This window comes from Sciurus carolinensis, chromosome 2 (genome assembly GCF_902686445.1).
Source record: "Sciurus carolinensis chromosome 2, mSciCar1.2, whole genome shotgun sequence".
Classification (NCBI taxonomy): Eukaryota; Metazoa; Chordata; class Mammalia; order Rodentia; family Sciuridae; genus Sciurus; species Sciurus carolinensis.
In genome coordinates this window covers 77,667,825-77,680,180 of record NC_062214.1, presented here as the reverse complement: position 1 = coordinate 77,680,180, position 12,356 = coordinate 77,667,825, and positions in this window count along the sequence as shown.

Below are 12,356 nucleotides of genomic sequence, written 5' to 3'. Positions count from 1 at the left end.
TGCCTGAAATCCAGTGTAAATTTAAAATTCAACTCAACATTGTTATTATATAATGAAACATCCAGACCTGGTATTAACCCAGGAAATCAGATAATGAAGGTTTCTCAGGGGTGGGGTCATCCTCAGCTTGATGTACCAAGTCTGCTGTTGAAGTGATGGGCCTTTGCCATGTCTTGAAGCTAATCAGTGCTTGGGGTCTTGGGATCCATCGAAGGTGAAGTTCACAGCTGGATCCTTTCTCCATTAGCCCCCAAACTTGTTCCAGCCTTCTTTCCCAGGACCCCAGACTCATACTCCTCCGGTCCCTCAGTATGCAGAGTGGAGCAAGACAGAGTCTGGCTGAGAGGGAAACATCTACCCATCCCTTTAATTTGCGCCCCTCATCTCCTGTCACCTCCCTGCTGGTGACAGGTAGACTGACCTATCTTGTACTGGGTGTCATCTTCTACCACACTCTGGCACTTTTACATAGAGTACAATTTCTTGTATCAGAGTCTAAAATCACTACATGATTAAAATTCACTTCATTTTCTTGTATTTTAAAAAATAAACAATCATGTTATTATTGAAGGGATTATTTTGAAATCAAATTTCCTTAACCAATGATTAAATTCAGAAACAGTTCATCCTTTTTTCTAATCTGAATTTGTTTTGAACATAGCCTTGCAGAAAAGAAAAAAAAAAAAAAAAGAGTACCCAGCTCTCAGATTTCAGATGTTTTATACCAGTAGCCCCTTTGTTAAATGGCAAATACAATACAGCCGATCATTCTTACGTCATCCATTACTAGCCGATCATAAATTGTTAGTATTTTAGGGCATGCAGCTATGTGATTGATATCTGCAAGGCTAATTTAATAGATGTGCTACAAATCACTGTTAGGAATATCTGTGCCATAGTTCTGATACCCTTATTGGAATCAAGGCAGTGTGTTATTTGTTTACAGTGGCACTTCATTTGTTTGTTTTTAAACAAGAAAACCTCTGCCAACAGCAAAAGATTCTGTTAAGCGGTATGAAACTTTGTGAATGTTGAAATTCAACATGCTTCGTATTATAACCAACCTGCAAGAACATTGTGGTCAATTGTGTGAATACCAAATCAATATATACTGTATATTGTATTATGGAAATTTGTATTTAAAGGCAAAGATACGATGGTATACCTGGGGAAAAGGGTATTAGATATTTATTAAGTAACAATGAGAAATGCAACAAACTTCCTTATTTATGCCTTATGAACAAAAGAGTGTGAAATACGAGGTGGAGTTTCTGTGCAAGACCCTACAGGAGTGGGTACCCTTGAAGGCAGGGACTGTGTCTTTTCTATGTTTGTTCTGTACAGCTCTCAGCACACTCTTGGTGCTTGATAAATGTTATATAATACCAATAACTAAGCACATTTTTAGATCTTTTTTCAAATGGCTTGTGTAAAATTTGGTTAATGTACAATGGTTGGTTTGAAGCTATCATGTAAAATCTGCCTCTCCAAATATAATCAAAAATAAACTGAAAAATATAAAATATCTTGCAGTGAGATTTTATTCTATGCATAAATTTAAGTGTTCAGTTTTATGCACACACTCTAAGTGTCCAGCTTGCTGCTGTTTCACAATGTCAGCACTCAGAGCATGCCCCCCTCCAGTTGGAACCCTGCCAAGAAAGAACTTCACCCTGTCTTCCAGAAAGACAGGCTACCTTTGCCTGTTTCTGAGCTGTCTGTAAATTTAATTGTGCAGTGTGGACTCCTTTGTGTCCGTCTTTCATCACCCGCCCTGATGTTCCAGGGGACTTCCATGCTGTTGTGTGGTTGTTCTTTTTTCACCCTCATTTCCCCAACTCATCGTGAATGCAATACGATTTATTTCTTCATTCCACCGTTATTTTTTGGTTTTTTATTTTTATTTTTTGGTAATGGGATTTTTAATGAGTAATTTGATAATATAAAAGCCTAGAAAGTGGGAAAACTGTTAAACTCGTCTATATGCAAAATGTTGTTGTAAATACACATAAGAATACACAGAACCCTCTTTTATTTAGCACAATAAGAGAGTTGGGTGTTTGAACCAATCAAGAATTCCCATCTATAAAGTCTGCCAACTTCTTTTTTTAATTTTTATATTTTAGTTGTAAATGGACACAATGCCTTTATTTTATTTATTTATCTTTATGTGGTGCTGAGGATTGAACCCTAGTTGCCTCACATGTGCTAGGCAAGTGCTCTACCACTGAGCCACAAATCCAGCCCCTAAAGTCTGCCAAATTCTATGCAATCAGAAAATACAACACAGAAAAATAGTTAACCCCCAAACTATGTTGAATACTGTTCTGTTTTGTGAAGCTCCTGAAAGTCAACGCTTTATCATTACTTTATTAAAACCCTTGTTAACATGCAAAGAAACAGAAATTATACCCTGTGAGACACTGTAGTGTGCCAAACACAGAGTCAGAAGAGCCTGATAGTAAACTCAAAGGGAAGAAGTTTCTTAAGAGTCGGAGTTTCAAATACATGTGCTTATAATAGCTTGCATTTCTATTTCCCTTAAGGCAGGGCTAATACTTTAATTTTTTAAGCTTAAAATATTATCCTAAGTTAATTAAACCAGTCCCCAAAACCGAAGGCAGAATGTTCTCTCTGATATGTGGGTACTAACCCACAACAAGGGAGGGGAAGATTAGAAGTTCATTGCACTAGACAAAGGGGAACGAAGACAAGGGAGGGGGAAGGTAATAGGAAAGACAGTAGAATGAATTGGACATATCTTTCCTATCCTCATATTAAATATAGGACCAATGTAACTCCACATCATGTATATTCACAATAATGAGATCCTAACTGGAACAAGTTATACTTATTCTATGTATGTATAGCATTTCAAAATATACTCTACTGTCCATTCTGCCAGTAAATGACATTTGGCTAGCTACCAGTTTGGGACTGTGGGTATTCTTCTATGTGTCTTTTTCATAACACAGGATGGTGGGAGTAAAACCCCTGGGTCATGATAAATGTTTATGTTCTGCATTGGTAGATATTGTGAAGAACTTTTAAAAAATGATTCTACCAATATGCACTCCCATCAGTAGTGTATATGGAGGTTCCATTTGCTCACATCCTACCAACAGTTGGAATTGTCCTTTTCAATTTAGTCATTCTGTTGGGTGTGTAGTGGTATCTCATTGTGTTTTAAATTAACATTTCCCTGATGACTAAATGAATTTGCTCCCTTGTATGTTTATTGATCATTCAGATATCCTATTTTTGTGGAGTGCTTGTTTATATTTTTATCCAGTTTCCTTTAGTGTTTAATACCCAGCTTTCTATTGGATTGTATGTCTTTTTCTTATTGATTGTAGAAATTCTTTATATATTACGGAAATGAATTCTTTGTCAGATATATATTGCAAACATTAGTTTCCATTTTGTGACCTGTAGATTTTACTTCTTCAGGGTACCTTTTTGATGAATGGGAGTTCTTGAATTCAGTATAGAAGTTTATCATTTTTGCCCATGGTAATTGGCAACTTGGTCTTCATTAAGAGATCTTTATATACTCTAAGCTCCTAAAGATGCTCCGTTTTCTTCTAGAAGTTTTATTACTTTATTTTTCATAATTAGAACTGTACTCGTGAGATTGATATTTGTACCTGGTTTGAGGCAGGTTAAGATGTTTTTTCTTCCATTTAGTTGCCCATTGATCATCACCACTTACTAGGAAGATCATCTTTCCCCTTTGATGTAAAGCTGTTGAATGTCTGTATGGTTGAGGGCCTCTTCTCTTACTCCATTGATCTAGTCATCTTTTCCTACATAAGCACAATATCAACATGATCTTTTCATCACAAAGGCTTTAATTCCAGAACTATGAAGCAAATGAATAATAACTGACTTAGGCAGTAGCCTTGGTATGTTTCTCACTTGTGAAATCATATCCTGGAGGATGGTGGAGAGAGAACGTGTCCAGCTCCTTTTATCCCTTTTACCACTCACAAATGTCACTGGCTTCCCTGCTTGAGTCATTAAAGAAAAGTGATTGCTTTAAGCCTGAGTCACAGTACATTGCAAAAAGCAATTAGTATCTTGACATCTAAGCACAAAAAGAAATCCCTGACAAGATCTTGGAGAATGTTAGAATAAGTATACAATGGTGGGTATGAAAATGTTTTTTAGTTTTACAATAAAATATTAATTGGACCCCCTAGTCCAAAGTTTTCATTTAGCTGGACCAAACCAAGATTGAACTTTGCCTGAGTGCTCTGAAAATGTGAATTAAGAAAATAATGTACAAGTTATCTTGTAAGGAAAAAATGTTTATCCTCCTTGAGAGGACAAATCAATATGTAATATGCTATTGTAAGGCATTTTAATCTATCATTAATTTAGCTTCCTCCCCCCCAAGTACTAACAAAAGTCAATACTTGGTTAACTTACTTTACATTATTGAATGTACTTCTTTTTTATAAATGCACACACCATTTCCTAGCGCTGTAGAATTCATGTTTTGCAATAGCTCCCACTGGCTTTCTCCACAGTGAGTCTGAATTATTGAGATGTTGCTGTACCTAGACTTTGTTTATAGCTTCATTAATCCTTTTGATGGAAAGGAAGGGGACAAGGTACACATGACTTCATGCAGAAGAGATATTACACTACGTGAAAAATAAACTAGCCTCAAAAATCAGGAAGATACTATCAGAGTTTCTGGACAGAACCAGATACTGCATTTCCACCCTTGGAACAGTACACCTCGCACACACTGTCTCCTTGCTGCCTTAAAATTGACTTTGGCTCATAACAGTTTATGAAAATTCCTGAAAGATTCATTAAATCCTGCATATAAATTATTGTTAGCGCAAGTGTGGTTAATTGCAACCACAGTTTCCTTTCATTTGTCAGGGAAAGCACTTAATAAATTAAGCCTAATAAGTCACTGAGTAGTTGCCCTGCTAATAGAAGAAATGTACATGGTATTTTCATGCTGGTTACTCACAGTCACATTCTACATTTTAATGATTCTTGCATAATTTCAGAAGTCCCAGTGAGGGAGCATTTCCCAGCACATTTTCTCTGGGTCAGTCCTGTTTGATCTAGATGTCTTAGCCAGTCTACATTAGCATTTTGTTGCTTTCTTATTAAAGTTCAATTTTACCATTAGCAATGTACATGTGACCTATATATTTCTTTCTGATTCAACCTTTCCCCTACTCTTTGGTTTATTAATTTATTTATTTCATCAACTGATATTTATTAAGCAACCCAAATATTCAAGGCAATGGTTCAATACTGAAATATTGTTGACTGCTGTGTCCCCAGAAGCAGCAATGTCTCATACATACTAGATGAGTATATGTTCAGTGAATGAGTCGACATATGAGTGAATAAAAGTCTTAAACCACTGTCTTGGAACTTGCACTCTAATGGATGTGCAAGCTAACTAGCTTACTTACTTAATCAAGTAAGTGAAATCAATCAGCAATGGATGCAATGAAAAGAAGGTAGAGATCAACTTGGAGAGCAGCAGAAGCACTGTTTGAATTGGAGTAGCCCTGGAAGACTTCCTGGGAGAGGTGACATGTGGACACCTGAGGAGGAGCATTTCTGGCAGAGAACTTGTAGTCCTGAGATGAGAATGAAAACCAGGGAGAATTCCAGTGTGGCTTGAACTCAGTGAACTGGACTAGGAAATGCGATGTGAGGAGAGACCACAGAAGCAGGGAGAGACCAGATCACGTAGGGCCTTGCAGACCACAGTAAAGAAGTAAGATCTTATTTTAAATCTAATTGGAAGCCTTGGGAAGGTTGTAAGCAAGAACGTGATGTAATCCATAATCTGGTTTTTATTTTTAGCAGACCACTCTGTCTGCAATGTGGAGGATGGAGTGAAAGGAAGTCAGGCTGGAAACAAGGAGACCGTCAGGAGGTGGTTGTGACAATTCAGGACCAGGGTGAGGCAGTGGAGCTGGACTGGTGCTGGCAGGTGCAGCCCGCTGGACCTGCACCTGAGGGCAGTGAGGGAACTGGACAAATTAATTAAGGATGCTTTCCTGATTTTTGGTTTGAGGAACAAGGTAAGTGACAATATTTCATTCTCTGGAGAAGAATTTGAAAGGAAGGGTTTGGGGTATGGGGAACAGTACCTAAGACTTTGCTTGAGACATGTCACATTTGAGTTTTCCCTCATCTGGCCCCTACAGGATGAAGTGGACTTTCTTGTCTTTATTATTATTCTTTGATTGATACATGATAATCATATATGTTAATGGGGTGCAATGTGATGTTTTGATTCATGTACACATTGTGTTACAGAGTAATTATCGGAGTAATTATCATACCCATCACCTTAAAAACTTTTCATTTCTTTATGGTGAGCACATTCAAAATCCTCTTCTAGCTATTTTGAGATACAGGATGCATTGTTTACCATATTCACCCTACTGTGTAAGACTCAACGTTTGGCTCCTCTTCACCTCTCTTACCACTCCCTGCACTGAAGAATATAGCACACTGTCTGTGCCTAGCTAATTCACCTTCAGAATTCCCCTCCGTATCATTTTCCCTAGGAAGCCTTCTGTATCAGTCAGTTTAAGCCATGGTATGGTGCCCTAACAAGAAATCCCAACAATCTTAGTTGCTTTTAATAACAAAAGTTTATTTATTTATTTATTTATTTTTGAGGCATTTTCATCATGGTCAGATGCAACTCAATTTCATTTCTTCTTCATTATAGAAGCCAACCCAAATGGGAATCCCATGCCTGAAACATGCTGGTCTCCTGTCAGAGGGTAAAAGAGAGATGCAGAAGTACACATTGGCTCTTGGCACACAATCCTTGCATTTATATTTCATTTGCAAGGTGGTCAAACCTGATGTCTCCCGGGTGTAAAAATGGATTCCTTCCTTAGGGAGATCTTAGGAGGGGAAATCCTGGTAGGGAAGGCCAACGGTTACTTTTTAATGATTGTAACCAAGGCCAGAGTGCCCATTTGCAAAAGAGCATGTGAGATATACATATTTTCAGGTCTCACCCTAGACCAAATGCATCCTGAGGTCTCTGTGGGTGGGGCTGGAGACCCAGTAATCTGATTCACCCAATCCACCAGGTGATTGTAATGTTTGCTCTAGTTTGAGAACCACTGACCTTTTGTGCCTTTTTAACCCTTTTCTTCTACCAACTAGGTCAAGGGTGTTTCCTCATTGCAGCCACATTCCATCACTGTTGGGACCACATTGTATTGGAAGATGACGACTTTTCAACACCAAGCACATAGTAGACACACAATAAATATAGGTGAAACTACAAAACTGAACTATCATTTGACTCAGGAACAAGGTGGAAGATGTAGTGAAAGGAAGCCAGGCTGGAAACAGGACTACCCTGGCTCTGGAGGTGCAGTCTGTAATACTCTTGGGACCTCTGTTTTGGAAAGCACCAAGGGGTATCTGAATTCCTAGAAGTCTCTGTCCTCTGTCTATACACTCCTACCCCAGCATTGCTCCATCTGACAGTCTGAGTCCAGTTCCTGCAACACACTCAGGTTGAGAAAGAATGGTCTTAGTAAAATGGTCTCTGCACAGTGTATGCTCTTATAATTTAGGTTTGACCAACTACCCTCTTCTGACTCTGGCCATTGAGTTTTTGCCTTTGATTAAAGTCATTCCTTTGGCAACTCTGGATTACTGCTGTGTCCTTGCTTGGCTTCTACTTTGACACCAAGTTAGCAGTGCTCTCCAGTCTTTAGGCTGGTCAAGTTCCACTTCTGATCGCTCCCAAATACATCCATTCATAACCCTTCAGAGTTCTAGGGGCCCTAATCTGTGTTTGAATGACTGGAAAATATATGAAGGGGGTCTAAACTGCTTGTCTTTGTCCAAATCAAGGTTGTTCCCTGTCTGTCCCTGGCTTTCACATTGTACCTTAGTGGGTGCTTAGTGAGTACAGAGTGCACAGCAGTGAGGATCACACTAATAACAGTTAACCCTTGATTAGCACTCAGTATGTGTCAGGAAATCTATTTCTTAATCCTTTCAACCTCCTTAAGTAGAAAAAACTGCTGTCCCCATTTTGCGGTTGAGAAAGTAGAGACTCAAAGAAATGTGTCTGAGATTATACAACTGGTATCTCAAATCTTAGATTCAAAGCCTATTTTAAAAGAGAGTGCACTGATAGAAAATTGGAGATATAATAAGACCAACAGATCAGGAGGTGATTGCCACTGAAAAGAGAGTTCCCAAGAGAAGGGGGCAAGCTCTGTCATAGGGGAGAGGAGGTCACATGCAGAAGCACTGGGGTTGGCCAGGAGGCAGAGGGAGACAGAGGGAACCTCAGGGAGGAGATTTTACTGCGGTTACCAGGGGAAGGAATGGGCAAGGCAGGGTAAGCTAGCTTAGGATTGATTAGTTCAAATAATTTCAGAAGGGCTGTCCCTAGTTATAGCTAAGGGCATAGTGGCCCAGAGTGTGAGAGCCTGATAAAGGGGAAGGTTGACTGGCATGTGGGCTCTGGATTGGTTGGTTTGCATTTTTTAAAAAAGGCCATTGTTTACTATCTCTAGGAACTTACTGATTCTGGAGAGGTTAGCAAGGCCATAAATGTCAAAGTATCAGAAGGCAGAAAATAAAAGACATAGAAAATACAAAACCAGGCAATCTGCCCTTTGCAACTCAAAATGTTGTCTGGGGCATGCTTACCAAGAGCAGGATTGGATGGCTAATTTACTGAACCATGCACTAGCCCTGCATCTATATGCCAATCCTCCACCTGTTCATTCAACCAACGTCTGCCAAGCACCTGCTAAGTGTTAATTATTGTGATCTGGGAGTAAAAAAAAAAAGCAGTTTTTATCCCCAGGGAGCTTAAAATTCACCTGCAGGAGATGGATGCCTAAATAAATAATTATAGCAAAATGAGATGTGGACTCAGGCTGTTGGGAGGGTCACATAACACTGGGGAATCCAGAAAAGCATCCAAGAAGAGATGACATTGATATCTATTCCTTGCATGATATGCAAGAGTTCACCATGAGAAGATGAGAAATCTATTCCCAGCAGAGTGCTGTGGTTTTAATAAGAGTCCCCCAAAGTACCACATGTTAAATGCAGCTTGTGGCACCACTGGGAGATGGTAGAACCTTTAAGAGGTGGGGCCTGTGGGAGGAAGTTAGATCACTGGAGATTGGACCTTGGAGGGGATGTCGGGACCCCAGCCCCTTCATCTCCCTCACCGCAGGCCCAAAAGGACAGGGCCAATCAACCCTCCATCACCTCTGTTCTAGCACACATTTTTCCCATGGAGTTTGCTTTAACCATTAGTATGTAAGTCAGTATTTTGCAACTTGGAGTGATTTTCCTATACTGCTTCAGCAATGGACAATTTATTTGAACAAAATAGAGTCAAGATATAGATGCAATTACATGTAAATTTAAGTATATAAAGGAGGCTTTTTATACCTCTAAGGAAAGGATGGATTATTTAGTAAATTGGGTTAGCACAATTGGCTAACCATTTGTGAAATGCTAGACTAATGCCTTGCATTTTTCACCAAAATAAATCCTATATGGGATAAAGAATTTAATGTTAAAAAATATGAAACCATTAGGGTGCTGGCACAAAATATAAGTAAATATAAAGGCTTTTTCTAAGCATGACACCAAGGAAATTATAAAGAAAGCTTTGATAAATGTGGCTACATAATATAAATTAGTCTACATTGGCTTCTAGCCATGGCAGAGAAACCAGCACCAGACTTGTTCTCTCACAGTACTAGAGTACTTGACAAAATATATGAAGTGATTGTTTGCAGACATTATACAATAGGCAGCACAGGGCTGAAATATCCAAACAGAGCAACAAACAAGATGAGCCCTCTGGTCACTCTAACTTTCTGCCTAGAGGCACATTCAGGACTGGGAGGCAGGAAGGGGGAACTCGGCAGACCACAGTATTCCTGAGTCAAGGAGCCAGAGATCTGAGTTAGTGGAGACTTCGCTCAACATTGGAAGAGTACTGGAAAACAGAGTTATGCAGTCAAAGAAGTGCCGTCAATGTCATACACATCCCCTGGAGTTTTTGGTTGAATACTTTAGCACATGCTTCAGTGATACTTAAGGAGGCTGGAGAAGAAACCACTACCAGTTGACTGTAAACCAAACAAATCTCTGGGCTCCCAGAGACATGGGAGATATTGGAATTCAGACCAATCCTAGTGGGATTATCTCACTCAACTCCCAAGACTTTCAGGAGGGACAACATAAGAGCCAAGCTTTAACAATAGTGCTAAGTCAACCCTAGAGAAAGACCAGCCTAGAATTGTCCTAAAATGTCTTATGAAATGAAAGGACAAAAACCCAAGCTCCTCCACAGCTGCTCAGTTACCCTCTAAAGCAAACTTCAGCACTCTTTAAAAGAGTCTACGTACAATCCAGTCTAGGTACTGAATGATGTAACATTCCTAGTGTCAGATACAAAAGTTAAAATGGCTAGATGTGTGAAGAAGCAGGAGAATTTGAGCAAGAAAGTGTGACCCAGAACAAGAAAAATAATTCCACAGATATGGGCCAGAAATGACTGAGATTATGGAAATAACAAATGCAAATATTTTCAGTATTTAAATATGTTCAAAGATATTAAAGAATAATTTAAAGCTGTTCATAACATTTTCTCTTTATGCTTTTGATAACCATAATCTGTAGTGGTGTTGCCTCTTTCATTGCTAATATTAATACTGTGTTCTTTTTCCTGATTGTTCTGGTACAGAGTTTTCAACTTCTATTTTTATTTTATTTTATTTTATTTTTTTTGGTACTGGAGCTTGAACCCAGGGCACTTTACTGCTGAGCTAAACCCCAGACCTTTTATTTATTTATTTATTTATTTAGTGACAGAGTCTCACTAAATTGGGAGGCTGGCCTCAAACTTGGAATCCTCCTTCCTCAGACTCCCAAGTCACTGGGTTTTAAAGGCACGTGCCATGTGCCAAGCTGAGTTTTTTTTTTTTTTTTTTCAATTTTATCTTCTTCAACAAACAAGATTTGGGTTTTATTGAACATCTCTATTGTTTCTCTGTTTCTTATTTCATTGATTTCCACTCAGATTTTTATCACTTCCTTTTTTATACTTTGAATTATCAATTTACTCTCTTTTTTTCTTGTTTTTGAGGTAGAATCTAAGGTCATTTATTTGGACCTTTCTTATTTCCTAATATACGTAGTTTAGTGCTATAAATTTCTAAGTACTACTTTTGCAGCATCCTACAAAGTTTGATTATGTTGTGTTTTCAGGTTTTTTTTTTTTTCAGTTCAAAATACTACCAACCTTAACTTTTGATTTCTTTTTCCTTCAAGATATTTTAAAGGACATTTTTATTCCCCCAAATAAATTACAGCATTATTTTAGGTAACAGGTGCCATACCTGATTCTGTTGATAGATGAATGCTTTTCTTTCTAATCCTTTTGGATTATTATTTCCCCAGCCTTATTGCTCAAGGGGGACCTACTGCATATCTCTAGTTTATTTCTTTGAGCAACTCTCTTCTCTTCATTACTCCACTCTGAGAATTCTAGATAACTAGGTTCCCTGGGATTCTCAGTTACATCTCTGAGCTTAGAGATTCTTCTGGGTTTGCCAGAGTTCTCCTTGAGAAACTTAAATGTGGTAAGCTGGACTAATATGGACATGAGAACTCACATTTCTCTTCTCTGCACTCTTTCCTTAGTGGGCAAATGGTCTTTAAACTCTGGCACCTGTCAGTCAGTTAAAAGTAACTAGCATGACTAAGCCTTAAGCCTCAGGTGCTGGGCAGGTGGTGCCAATCCCCCTTTGCCTAGGCATTGGGAATGTCAGTTCTTAATTGCTTCAGTTTTCTTTCTGTGGGGGAGACTTTGTGCATGGGATAGAGGAAGGTTTGAGGTATCTTATCCTATGGAGAGTACTAAGGAGGGAGAAAAAGTAGTGGTGATGGTGGAAGTGGATCTGCCCCCTTGGAGGATGAATAGCCACCTGAAACTTTGATTCCAGTGTTGAATTGCATGGGCCTTCCCATGTCTATACAAATGCTATGACAGGCTCCATTTTAGTTTCTAAAGGATTAAATCCAATAGTCCATATAATAAACATTTGTAGCTCTTTTGTCTCCTACCTGTGGGAATCTAATACCTGGTAGAAAGCCATAAAAGCCTTGTTTTCTGTCAGTTTTTATGTATATGTGAGAACACCTGTGTATTCATTGTATTTTGTGTCTACATATGTGCTAGTGTCTATAAATCATACACATGGGGCATTTCAAGATGGCGGACTAGAGGGTGGCTGCATTTCATGTTGCTCCAGGACTCAGGATTCAAAAGAGGAGATAGTGAGAGA